General features: G+C 51.5%; 1 protein-coding gene and 1 pseudogene across 3 annotated transcripts in view; one reads left to right on the top strand and one right to left on the bottom strand.

Annotated features, from left to right (window-relative positions):
• The window catches only part of TSNARE1 (t-SNARE domain containing 1), a 143,795-nt gene that overhangs the window by 11,556 nt on the left and 119,412 nt on the right, over positions 1-12,827 (top strand). The window lies entirely within an intron of this gene.
• On the bottom strand, positions 9,783-10,876 carry LOC119509665 (annotated as a pseudogene).

Below are 12,827 nucleotides of genomic sequence, written 5' to 3'. Positions count from 1 at the left end.
CTGCCAGCCGGCCTCGGATGCTCGCCCCTTGCCTGCCCGCCAGCCCTGGGCTCCACCGGCATCACCCTGCGGGACGCACGTTTTACCTGCGTTTTCTCTCTTTAGCGTTGTATTCTGAGCCTTTCCTGTGTCCCCATAACTAGAATAGGTTTTAGTCACCTTTTAAAGTGGCATCCTGATGTTCTGAGACATGTAATGTGAGTAGCTGTAGCACTGGCCTCGTTTGGCTCCAGCGTTTGCTCTGGAGGTTTCTGACGGCTTTCTCGGCAGGGCTCCTTGGTGTGGGTGCTTGGGGTGGAGGGGGGTCCCTACTGCCTGCTCGTTTTGCAGGAGGCTGGGCTGCTGCATCCCCCACGGACAGCGTCTGAGGCTGGGGGTCCCCCAACCCCATTTCTGAGTGATGGTCTATGGTGGTCCTGAGGTGGGCAGTGGGCAGTGCCGTTGCCCTGCGATGTGTCCTCTGATTGCTGACGAGCTTGGCTCTCAGGTGCTGGTGGGTCCCTGTCATTTCGGGCTTTCTGCATCTTATGTGATGTTTTAACATCTGAATAAACTTGTAGGAGTGCTTTAGATCTTAAGGAGAGCAACCTTTGTCTTATTTGTTACAAATCTTTTTGGTTTTTGGTTTGCCTTTTAGTTTCGCTGACGTTGCATTTTATTTTCAGGAGTTTGCATTTCATACGTTTCTTCTTTCGTGTGTGTCTCATGTGTGTCTGGGTTTAACGTGGCTTTTGTATTTGGTAGTTATTTTCTTTGGGGCTGTTTTAATGTTTTGCTTTTTGTTTGTTTTTCACCAGGTTAACCCTTTGGTCCATCTGAGATTTATTTTGGTTTAAACTGTGAGGTGACGGACTAGCTTACCTACTTTTTGGGCTGTTGGGTGCTGTGTCCCAGCAGGAATGACGGACGACTCTGAGGGCGAGCGAGGGGGCTCTTGGAGATGTGGGCCTTGGGGGGTGCCTGTTGAGGACGCGCGTCCCCCACAGCGGAGGGAGGCAGAAGGAGGCGGGCCTGGGTGTGGGGCTGCGCCGCTCTGTGCTGTGTGGTCAGTGGACGCTCAGGCGGGTGTCCTCCCTGGGCACAGAACGGTGTTTATTCGTAGTTTATGGCACACTAGGTGTGTGATGTGTGGAGGCAGCCGGGAGGGTGGCAGAGGCTCTGGGGCTGCGTGGACGCCCACCCCTCGGACGTTGGCCCGGTGCTCCTCCTGTCCGCCCCGGGTTCTGCTGGTCTCCCTGGGAAGGGAAGGGCAGACCTTTTTCCCCACTGTGGGGCCAGTTGGGGCTCGACGGGGGTCTGGGTGGCGGCTGGAGCACCAGCTGAGGGCCGCTGGGGGGAACCACTTTGAAGCCGCCAGCCCCAGCATCACCGGGGCCCCTTGGAGAGCCAGGCCCAGGGGGAGCAGAGCCACAGGCCAGAGTGCGAGGAAGAATGTACCGCCCCACTGCACACTCGGAGGGGCTGTGGCGGGGAAGGGCTGCTCCCCATCCCCAGGTGGGGCCCCCCCGAGACCCTGGTGCCCCTCAGCTCTGCCGCTCGCCCCTAGGAATCCTCGGGCCTCTCAGTGGTGCCTGCCCTGGATTGCTCGCTGGTGGTGGGCTCAGGCCTGCTCGGCTTTGAGCCCCGTCTCGGGGCAGGCCCCCAGTTGCCCACGGCCTGTGCTTTCTCCAGGGCCGCCCCATGTGCTCAGGGACCCCTCCAGGTAGAGCAAGGCAGGAGTGTTTGTCACGTGACCACCCCTGCTGCACACTTCCTGTTCTCTCTCTTTTCCCTCTCATGACCTCCCTGGGTTCTAATGGCTCCCGTTTTCCAGTGTGTGGACAGACGCGGGGAGACAGGGTGCCCTTCTCAAGGTCGCATGGCTGGCTCGAGGAGAGCAGGGGGAGACTGCTGGCTCTGCCCCCCCGTCTCTGCAGGACCCACTGTCCTCCACATCAGCCCCCTGTAGACCTCACGCCCTGGGGGCCCATGCAGGGGCTCCCCATGGGTGCAGAGCAGGGCAGGCCTGCCTCCAGGGTCTTCCACTTCTGGAGGGGCCTCCTGTCTGTCATGGCTGGCCCCTGGGCCTACGCTCTGTTGGCCACCTCCCCTGGCCCTGGCTCCCCAGGTCCTTTCCGTTCACCCAGAACACGGTCTTGGGGTTGTCCAGTGCTCCCCTCCCTTGGGCCTGGGCCCAGCTGGAGCTGGACATGGGGACCCAGTGTGCTGGGAACCCCAGCTGGGTTGGGCGTCGAGGGGGAGCAGGCCCTCTCTTTTAGGGAGACATGTCTTTTGGGCTGTGTCTGCCATGAGCTCAGTGTCCATCTGCCAAGAGGTTGGCCGGGCAGCCAGGAGCCGGGTGGCCTGTGGGCTGGGCTGCTTGCTCAGGGCATCTGACGGGACCTGCCCACGTGGGGGTCAGGACTGCACGAGGGTGGGCTGCAGGCGGGGATGGGGTGGGCAGTGGGTGCCCCTGGAATTGCCTCGGAGGCCGCCCAGTGGGCTGAGCTCGGTGGGGTGCTTGGCCGGGCCTCGGAGGGTGTGGGAGCTACTCGCTGCCACCTTGTCCGGGTGGTCTCGCCCCTGCCCGCCTGCCTCCACCTGCATGTTTCAGGGCGGCTCTGCCCGGCCAGGGAGACCACCCCCTCCTCACGGGCCCCTCCTCACGGGCCCCGGCCACACTCACTGCCATGGGTGTCCGCAGTCTGGGGTCCCAGCACCCCGAAAGGGGTGGGTGCGGGGCTGACGCTGTGCCGTCGCAGGCGTGAGGACCACTCGGTGCGGGAGCAGTGGGCACCTTCCTGCCAGCCGGTCGGTGCCTCAGATGGCAGCTCAGGGTGCTGGGCCCCGCCGTGGGCTGTCCGTGAGTTTGGGGACACCAGGTTCCATCTCCTTCCCCTTCGGGCAGTCCAGTGCGGGCTGTGGGGAGGTGCGGGACCTTCCCGGGGCTCCCCAAGGCCGAGCCTGGCCTCCCCGCAGCCTCTCCCTCCCAGCTGCCTGCAGGCGCCGTCCTCGCGGTCTCCGGTGTGGTTTTCCCCGCTTGAAGTGGTTTTTCTTTGAGAGAGCTCTCCGGGGGCCTGTAATTCAGGGATTTCCCACTTCTGAAGTGATTTGCTTGGAAGGCAAGTCCCTGGCGAGTGGACTGCAGTCTTCTAATTGCTTCGCTGAATCGTAAAGCTGACACTTCCCGGAGACCGCTCCCCATTGTCCGGCTCAGCCGCGTGGGCGCTGGACACGGGACTGTCCCCTTTTGTTTTCAGTCCCGGGGTTTGGTTCTGCTTCCCAGGCTTCTCTCTGCCCCCGTCGCTGTCCGTCCGTCTCTCCGGGCTCTGGGCATCCTGCCCTCTGGGTGCTCTCTGCCTAGATGGTCAGAGCTGCCCCTTGGGTCCCGCGTCCTGCTCTGCACAAGGTAGGGCCTGGCCAGCTCTTGGCCCTGACCCAGGGGCCCCGCGCCACAGGGCTGGGTGCTGGGCCGCCTCACTGGCCCGGTGCTGTCTCCCGCCCACCCTGGGGACCTGTGCCTGGGGTCACCTGTGGAGAGCAGGGCCCCGGCCTCCTCTGCCATGGTGGTCTTGGGGGTCCCCTGCCATGGTGGTCTTGGGGGTTAGAGTCGGGGGGCAGTCACCTCCTGCCCCTGCTCTCAGGGTCACACAGTGACCTGGGGTGCTGGGAGGCTGGGAGTGGGGCCTTGGAGGCGGGCTGTGGGGGGGAGCTGGGAGCCAGCTGGGAGCCCGCCTGGGGGTGGCAGCGAGCCCCTCCTCGGACTTCACCCAGCTGTCTGGAAACGCCCAGTTTCCTTGGGCTGGGGTGCTGGGGGAGGCCACGTGGTCCCTGTGTCCCCTCTGCCTCCTGGGTGGGGCGTTTCCCTCCCCTGCTCCCCCTGCTCGCCCCCCCCACCCCCCGGGCTAGGCTCTGGGCTCCCAGGGCCTCCTCACCGCCCACCCCGGGGCCCCTGTGCTGGCAGCCCTCTGCCCTGGGCCCCGGGCGCCTTCAGAGTCCAGGTGGCTTTCTCCCCGGGGGTCTGTGCTCACACGGAGGGCCCCCTCCCCTCGCTCCCTCCCTCCCCTCTTCCCCGTTCCACCTTCCCCATCCTTTCCCCCCTCCCGTCCTCCCCTCTTCCCGTGGCACCCAGTGATGGAGGCTGAGACATGCGCAGGCCCAGCCCAAGAGGGAGAGCAGCTCGGGGCACCTTGGGCAGACGTGAGGGGAGAGAGTCTTAGGAAAATGGAGGGTGCCAGGACCACGAGGCAGCCCTGCCCCCTCTCCCCTTACCGCCTCCCTCCCTCCCTTCTTCCCTCCTCCCTCCCCCCTCCCCTCCTCCCATGGCACAGAGGCCGCTGGGTGCCAGGCTCCCGCCTCCTGTCTTTCCCTCTGACCCTCTCGCCTGCGCCCCCGATTCCGGCATCCGGTTCCTGTGCGCGTTTCCACGGGATGACAAAACAGTGTACCCGGCCCGAGTGTGCGCCTCCCCGCCCTCCCCTCCCCGGGTGGCTCAGTTCCGCCTCTCGCTTAGACCCGGGCCGGCACACTCTTCCTGCAGAAGGCCGGGGGTCAGCAGTGTGGCTTTGCGGGCCGTGTGGTCTCCGCTGCAGCCCCCAGCTTGCTCTGTGCCTCAAAGGCCGCCACAGACGTCGGCGACGCTGCAGTGAGGCTTCGTTTGCAGAAACAGGCCGCGGGGCGCGGGTCCCCGTGCCGGCCCCTGGCTTAGGCCCAAAGTCTTGTACTCATCAGCTTTTCCTTTTTTCTAAAATTGGGGCTTGACTCACACGTAGTAAGAGGCGCTCACCTTCAGTGCGCAGCTGGATGCGTTTCTACAGGTGCATGTTCCCGCGTCATCCTGCCCTTCCCGGCGCCCGCAAGGCCCCTCGTGCCCTTCCCAGACGCAGAACCTCCCGCCGCCGGAGCCAGCGCCGCCTCGCCGTCCTTCGCGGGTGTGGCCCACGTTTTCATTTCTGTTTTGGATCATGTCAGGTTTATTGAAGTATAATTGGCAGATGACAGAACCCTTTGTTTTGTCAAAGCAAAGAGTTTTGTTACATGTATACGTAGTACAAGCAAGCGTGATTGCCGTCAAACTGGGCCGTTTCCATCACCCCCAAAGCCTCCTCCTGGCTCCGCACACTCTGTCCCCACCCCACCCCGCTCCCGGAGTCCGCTGATCTGACCTCCGTCCCGTCGGGTGTTACACCCCTGGGAAAGCGTGTTCACGAGTGGTGTTTCCTCCTCAGACGTTGGCGTGGGAAGTCTCTGGCCTGGAGTTTTCCTGGGGGGGGCTCTCGGCTGCCAGTTCAGCGGGTTGGGTGAGTGTAGGGCTGTTCGGTTATCTCTCTTCCAGAGCTGTGTTAGTTTGTGTCTTTCAAGGAACTTACTGGTTTATCTAAGTTGTTGAATTTATGGACATAAAGTTGTTAGTAATATTCCCTTATAGGATCCGTAATGACATCTCATCTTTCATTCCTGATACTGGTAGTTTGTGTCTTCTCCTTTTTTCCTGGTCAGTCTGATTAGAGGTTTAGCCTTGTATCCATCTTTTCAAAGAACAAGATTTTAGTTTTATACATTTTTTTCTCTATTGTTTGCCAATTTCCATTTCATTGATTTCTGCTCTTTATTATTTCTTTCCTTCCACTTGCTTAGAGTTTACTTTGCATTTCTTTTTGTGGATTAAGGTAGAAGCTTAGATGATTTGAGACCTTGCCAGTGTAAGTGTTTAATGCTATACAGCTGCAGCCCACACATTAAAATTTTTTTTCTTAGGAAGTTGTAGGTTTACAGAAAAATCATGCATAAAAGACAGAGTTCCCATTTACTACCCCTTTATTAACAGTTTGCATTAGTGTAGTACATATATTAGAATTGATGAAGGAACATTTTTAGAATTGTACTGTTGACTCTAGTAGGTGGTTTACGTTAGGGCTCACTGTTGTACACTCCTATGGTTTTTTAAAAATGTGTTCTGGTAACATATATATAACCTAAAATTTCCCCTTTTAACCACATACAAATATGTAATTCAGTGATGTTAATTATGTTCACAATGTGGCGCTACCATCACCACCATCCATTATCCAAACTTTTCCGTCAAGTGGAAACTCTGTACCATTTAAGCATTAACTCCCCGTTCCCGACCCCCACCCCATCCCCTGGTAACCTGTATTCTAGTTTCTGACTCTGACTTTGCTTATTCTAATTATTTCCTATCAGTGAGACCATACAATTTCTGTCCTTTTGCGTCTGGCTTATTTCACTCAACGTGATGTCAGGATTTCATTCCTTTTTAAGGTTGAATAGTATTCCCCTGTGGTATATAACACCTTTTGTTTATCCATTCATTGGATGATGGACACTTGGGTGGCTTCCACCTTTTGGCAACTGTGAATTATGCCACTATGAACATTGGTGTGCAAGTGTCTGTTCAGGTCCCTGCTTGCAGTTCTTTTGAGTATTGCCAGGGCATGTGGTAAATCTGTACTTAGTTTCTTGAGGAACCACCAAACTGTCCTCCGCAGCGGCTGCATTGTTTTGCATTCCCACCAGCAGTGAATGAGGGTTCCTGTTTCTCCACATCCTCTCCAACACTTGTAATTTCCAATTTTTTTTTTTAATAGCAGCAGTGAAATGGTATCTGTGGTTTTGATTTGCATTTCCCTGATGGCTAAAGATGTTGACATCTTTTCATGTTGAGTATCTTTTCATTTGTTGGGCTTCTTGAATGTGCATATTCATGTCTTTCGTTAAATTTGGGAAGTTTTCTGCCATTATTTCTTTGACTGTTCCTTCCACCCCTTTCTATTCCCCTTCCGGAACTCCCTAATGTGTACATTGGTGCACTTGATGGTGTCCCACAGGTCTCTTAGGCTCTGTTCACTTTAAAAAAAAAATTCTCTTTTCTTTCTGCCCCTCGGCCTGAATCATTTCTATTATCTTGTCTTTGATGTCACTGATACTTTCTTCTGCCAGCTCTGATCTGCTGTTGAAACCCTCCAGGGAATTTTTCATTTCGGTTCTTCTGGACTTTGACTCCAGTATATCTCTGGTTTCTACTGAGAATCTCAAAGAGATCCCTATATTGTTCATTCGTTGTTTTTCTCATGTCATTTAGTTCTTTCTCTGCATTTTCCTTTATCTCTTTGAGCATATTGAGGATCATTGTTTAAAAATCTTTGTCCAGTATATCCAGAGTCTGGTCCTCTTCAATGATGGCTTGTTATTTTTATCTTGCTCCTTTGGATGGGCCATTGTTGCCTGTTCCTTTGTTTATCTTGTATTCTTTTGTTGCACACTGCACATTTTAGTATTTTATAATGTTAACTCTGGGATTTCGTTCCTGAGCTGTCTGTTCTTTAAGTTTGTATCCAGCTAGTGACATGACCCAGAGTTCCTTGAGTGCCAGGAGCTAAGAAAAAAAAAAAAACAAACCCAGCAAACAGCACCACTCACAGGCTTTGCAGATTGGCTCTGCTTTGGCTCATGCTCTCCCCGAGCTTGGCCGCCTGTCAAGTCCAGCCGAGGTGAACGCGAAGTGAGGTGAACGCGAAGTGCAGGGTCCTCCGTGTCTTATCCGGGCCCTGTGAAGCCGCTGAGCCTGCTTCTCTTCCTGGGCGTGTGCCTGCTGGAGGCCTCAGGAGTTCCCACTTACCGTTGGCAGGGGATCAAGCACTTGCCTCCTGGCTCTGTTTGAAATGGATGCTCACCAGCTCCGGGTGCTCTCCTGTGACTCCGTGCAGGTGGCCCTTTGCCGCTGGCCCCCAGTGTGGCCATTTCTCACACTGCTCCCCCCATCTGCCCCCCTGGACACACTCGGAGAGGGTGAGCCACAGACACCTTCTCCAGCTCAGCCCCTCAGACTCCCACCCGAGAGATGGGCACTGATGTATGTGCTGCAGTGCAGGGGAACAGGGCCAGGGGCCCACAGCGGACAAGCTGGCTCCACCCCGCTTCTGGAGGGGGTGGGGGGCCAGCAGGGTGCGGGGAGCTTCTCCTACGGCTCTTGAAGCTGTGTTTTCTTGCTTCAGTGCTTGTCCGTGTCTGCAGCCCTTCAACTGCTTGCCGAAGGTTTGACACAGGGACTGCGACTCGACCTGGGGTGTGGGAATGGTGGCCGCCCCCAGAGCCGCCCCTCTGTGATCCGCTGTACTGACCAGAAGCAGGGGTCAGCAATCGCACCCACCCCAGGTGTGGAGGGCCAGATCGTCCCTCCCGCCGGCCCCAGCCGGCTGCCCCAGGAACGAGCCCCAGTCCCCACTGCTGCCTTCCGGGGCCGGGGAAGGGACGGTGGGACTCACCGGCATCGCTGCCGTCTGCCAGCCTCCTCCTCCGGCTCTTCCTGCAGTGTTCCGCTCGACTCTGCAGTGTGAAAAGATCCGGATAGTTCCTGCCAATCCGATAGTTGTGTTCGTGGCGGGCCTGATTCCTGGAGCTTCCTACTTTACCATCTTGCCCGAATCCCCAGATCCACGCTTCTTGATAAATTGTGCTTTCACATATTTTCTTCTTTTTCCTTGTGACATCCTTTTTGACACAAGGGCTATTTAGAAGTATTTTGTTTAATTTCCAAATAGTTGGGATTTTTTTCAATTATCTTTCCATTACTGATTTATACTTTAATTCTATCTTGGTTGGGGAACATGCACTGTGTCATTTCAAATTTTTTCAGTTTTTTTAAGGTTTGTTTCATGACCCAGAATATGGTATATTTTGGTGACTGTTCCTTGTGTACTAGAAAAGAACATGTGTTCTGCTGTTGTTGGGTGGTAAGTTCCATAATTATCAATCACGTTGAGTTGGTTGATAGTGTTGATTAGGACTTCTGTATTTTTACTGTCTGCTTGTTCTGCTAATTACTGATGGGAGTGTTGAAATCTTTAACTGTAATTGTGGATTTATCTGTTTTCCCTTTCAATTTCATCAGTTTTTGTTTTATATATTTTGAAGCTGTGTTACTAGGTACATGCACATTTATTTATTTATTTATTTTTCCATTCATTAAACTTTTATTCCACTTACATCAACTTAATACACGTGTTCTTCACAATTATGCTTGGATTGTTCAAGAAAATTTCATAAGACATTAAACAAAGCTAGCCATCATCAAGTTATTTCCCTGTTAACTATTTTTACAGCACATGCATGTTAGGCAAGTATCAAAAAAAAAAAAACAAAAAACCAAACATCACAAAAGCAAAAAACCTAAAAAAAAGTTAAATACATGGGTTTTTTGTTTTACTGCTGTGCTTGATATACACAAAGTAATGGATATCAAGCAACTCCTTTTCACTGCATCATTACTTGTACATTTGTTCTTAGGTTGCCTAAAACAATTAAATACAAATAAAATGAGTGTAGCAAAAATAATGAAAGCAAACAGCAGGTAACTTTACAAATAATGGAATGTGAACCGTTTCTGCCCTTCTTCAGAGTAAATTGGGTCACAACTTTTGTCTAAAGGAACATTTCTGCAGCTGTAGTCAAAGGTATGCACATTGAGACTGTGTATTCCACAGATACACATGGTTCAACATGTAATATCTGTGGGGTATCTTTTCTACCACAGCCCTGAAAGTGCTCTAAACCTTAAAGTACCCACAATAACTACACTTGTGACTGAAAGCAATTATCCCTTTTATCCCCCACTAGGACAAACCAATATGTAGGCAGTTTTCTTTGCTTAGACATGGAAGCAGTTTTAACACTGGCCCTTGTGAAGCTACAATGTACCAAAAGTACTATGCCAAACATTTATACCTTGTATAAAAATTCCACTTCCCCATATTGGCCACCTCAAGATGAAAACAGATAACTCTCTAATGTTAACTGGCTCTACTCCCCTAATATTAAGCATAAAAACCACATGGGAAATACAGAAATTCAAATAGAAGTAACATAAACCTGTCATAATCGTAAACAAAAAACTATTTGTGGGACAGCATGGATGACAAATGGTCTACTGTGTAAATTTTAGAATGAGGCAGACAAAAGTTGGAAGGCCAGTTAATTTTCCCCTCCTTCTCCTGCTTCAGCTTCATCTCCTTGGGTATCCGATGTCCACAATGTCAAGTTGTCTCTCAGTAATTGCATTATTAGCGTGCTGTCTTTGTATGACTCTTCACTTAACGTATCAAGTTCAGCAATGGCTTCATCAAAAGCTGTCTTTGCAAGAGAGCAGGCTTTCTTTGGGGAGTTCAGAATCTCATAATAGAACACAGAAAAGTTAAGGGCTAGACCCAATCTGATAGGATGCGTAGGTTGCATTTGCTTTTTGCTGATTTCAAATGCTTCTTGGTGTGCTTGTTGTGACTGATCCACAGTCCCTTTCTTGTCATCACCAGCAGCAACCTCAGCCAAGTAGCGATAGTAGTCTCCTTTCATTTGGCATTGGGGATCAAGAACTTTTCCAAAAGAGACAGTACATCGTTGCAGATATCTCTGAGCTCGGTCTCAATTTTCTCTCTGTATTCTCGGGCCATCTGCTGTTTTTTCTCAGCACCTTCCGTCTTTTGCTCAATACTTGAGATGACCCTCCAAGATGACCTACGAGCTCCTACAACATTTTTATAAGCAACTGAGAGAAGATTCCTCTCCTCATTGGATAATTCAGCTCCTTGCTCAGTTACAGACTTCATGCAGGCTGCCATGTCATCATGTTGCTCAGCCTGCTCGGCCAGTTTGGCCTTCTGCACCAGCTCATTTTTATCCATGACTGGATGTTCTCATCTTTGTTCAGAAGCTCTTAATTTCACATAAGGTCAAAGCACATTTGGTCAAGAGGCTGCCTGAACAACCAGCCCTTATCTTGCTTGGCCAGGATCTCAACTCCAGTTTCCAACATCACTACTGATCCAAAAGTAAGCATCTTTCATCCTTTAGGGAAAAGAATGTCTGTATCTGGAGTAGGAGGCGGCGGACAGACCGGGCTCAGAAGTTTCTGGGCGGCGGCCGCGGTGAGGCTGAGACTCTGTCCGTGGATCTAGCTGCTCACCGGTACATGCACATTTAGGAGGTTTATGTCTTCTCAGTGCGTTGACCCCTTTATCATTATGTGATGTTCCCTTTACCCCGGTAGCAGTCCTTACTCGGAAGTCTAGTTTGTCTCACATTAATACAGCCACTCCAGTTTTTCTGTTACTGTTTGCATGGTATATATATTTCTATTCTTTTCCTTCTAATCCGTCTATGTCTTTATATAGCTAGGTATGTGTTTTTTCTTAGTGTATATACATACAATATATAGATGGATGTTTTTTTTTTTTTTAAACAGACTGACAATGTCTGGCTTTTATTGAATTTTTTAGACTATTTATGTTTAATGTAATTATTGTTGGGTTGAGTGATTTTCATATTCTGTTTTAACTCCACTATTGGCATAGTCATTACACTTTTTTAAAAATATCACTGGTTGCTGTGGGGTTTACAATATACATCTTTAATTTATTACAGTCTACCTTTGGATAATATTTTGCCACTTCACATATAGCATAAAACACCTTACAACAATATGTTCCCAATTCCTCTCCATTTCTTGTGCTATTCTTTTCCTGCATTTTATTGTTACCTATGATATAACCCAAAAATGCATTACTATCTTTTTATTTTAGGTATTCCATTGTCTTTTAAAGCAATGAAGAATAAGGGGAAAAGCATTTTTTATTTATATTTAATTTACTCGTTCTAAATTTCCCTCTGGTGTCATATTCCTTCTGCTTGAAGAGCTTCCTTCTTACATTGCGGACCTGCCAGCAGTGCGTTCTCCCAGCTTTCGTTTGCCTGCAAACGTTTTTATTTCCAGTTCAGTTTTTCTGAAAACCACAGTGATCATTCACCATCTCTTCCAGCTTCTGTGGGCCAGGCGTTCAGGTCTGGCTTCGTGGGCTGGTCCTGGCTTGGGACCTCTCCTTGGTTACAGTCACGTGTCAGCCGGGCTGAGTCCGAGGAACTGGGGGACCCCCTTCCGGGGTGGCTCAGTCCCAAGGCTGGCAGGTGGGTTCTGGGGTCGGGAGCCCCAGGAGCTGCCACGTGGGCGTCCCCATGCAGCCTGGTCCTGCCTCAGCAGGTCGGCAGGTGTCAGAGGCAGGCGTGGAGAGAGTGAGAGAGCGTGTATCTGTACACGCGTGTGCATGTGCTGTGCAGGAGCTGTGACCTTGTTAGGACCCAGCCTCAGAATCGCAGGCCATCTCCTCCACCGTGTTGTACTCACTGAGAGTGAGTCAGGGCCTGTACGGGCGAGAGAGCTGGATTTACCTTTTGGAGGGAGAAGTATAAAGAACTTGTGGAGAATTTTTTTTTTTTCTAAAAAGTCTCACTAAAAGATTTTTTGAAGAAAAGATCTTTAGAACCTTGTTTAATAAGCAAAAGCATTTGAAAATTGGCACATTACCTATGTCCCACTTTTCCGAATGACGTTTAAGATGAATTTCCCTGGATTCCTAAATTTTAATAGTGGAGGGTTGGATGGAAATTAAATTGATAGAATGTTTATTAAGAGTACTTGCAAGACTGGAAGTCATGTTTGGGGGCAGAAGGGCAGAGAGAATGATGATCACTGACCGTCCGCTCGTGAGGCCTGGACTGAGCTTCTTGCTGCGTTAGCACGATTGGTGTCCACTGTAACCCTGGAGCTCACGCCGTCCGTTTTCCTGCTTTTACAGCCAGGACTCTGAGGCGCTGCCAGGTTAAATCCCCCGCTGGGACCACGTCAGCCGGGATTCCAACGCGGGCCTCTTGGCTGCAGAGTCCTCTGTGTTCTCTCCTTGGGTCCTCATGACCACCCATCGGGAAACTGAAGTGTTAAAGGGTAGAATAACTTTCCTAGCTCATGTGAGCGAGCTGGGGTTCGAGTCGGGCCTGTGTGA

This window comes from Choloepus didactylus, chromosome 14 (assembly GCF_015220235.1).
Source record: "Choloepus didactylus isolate mChoDid1 chromosome 14, mChoDid1.pri, whole genome shotgun sequence".
Taxonomy (NCBI): Eukaryota; Metazoa; Chordata; class Mammalia; order Pilosa; family Megalonychidae; genus Choloepus; species Choloepus didactylus.
The sequence above is the reverse complement of the archived record's forward strand: the minus strand, read 5'-3'. Positions and strand labels throughout refer to the sequence as shown.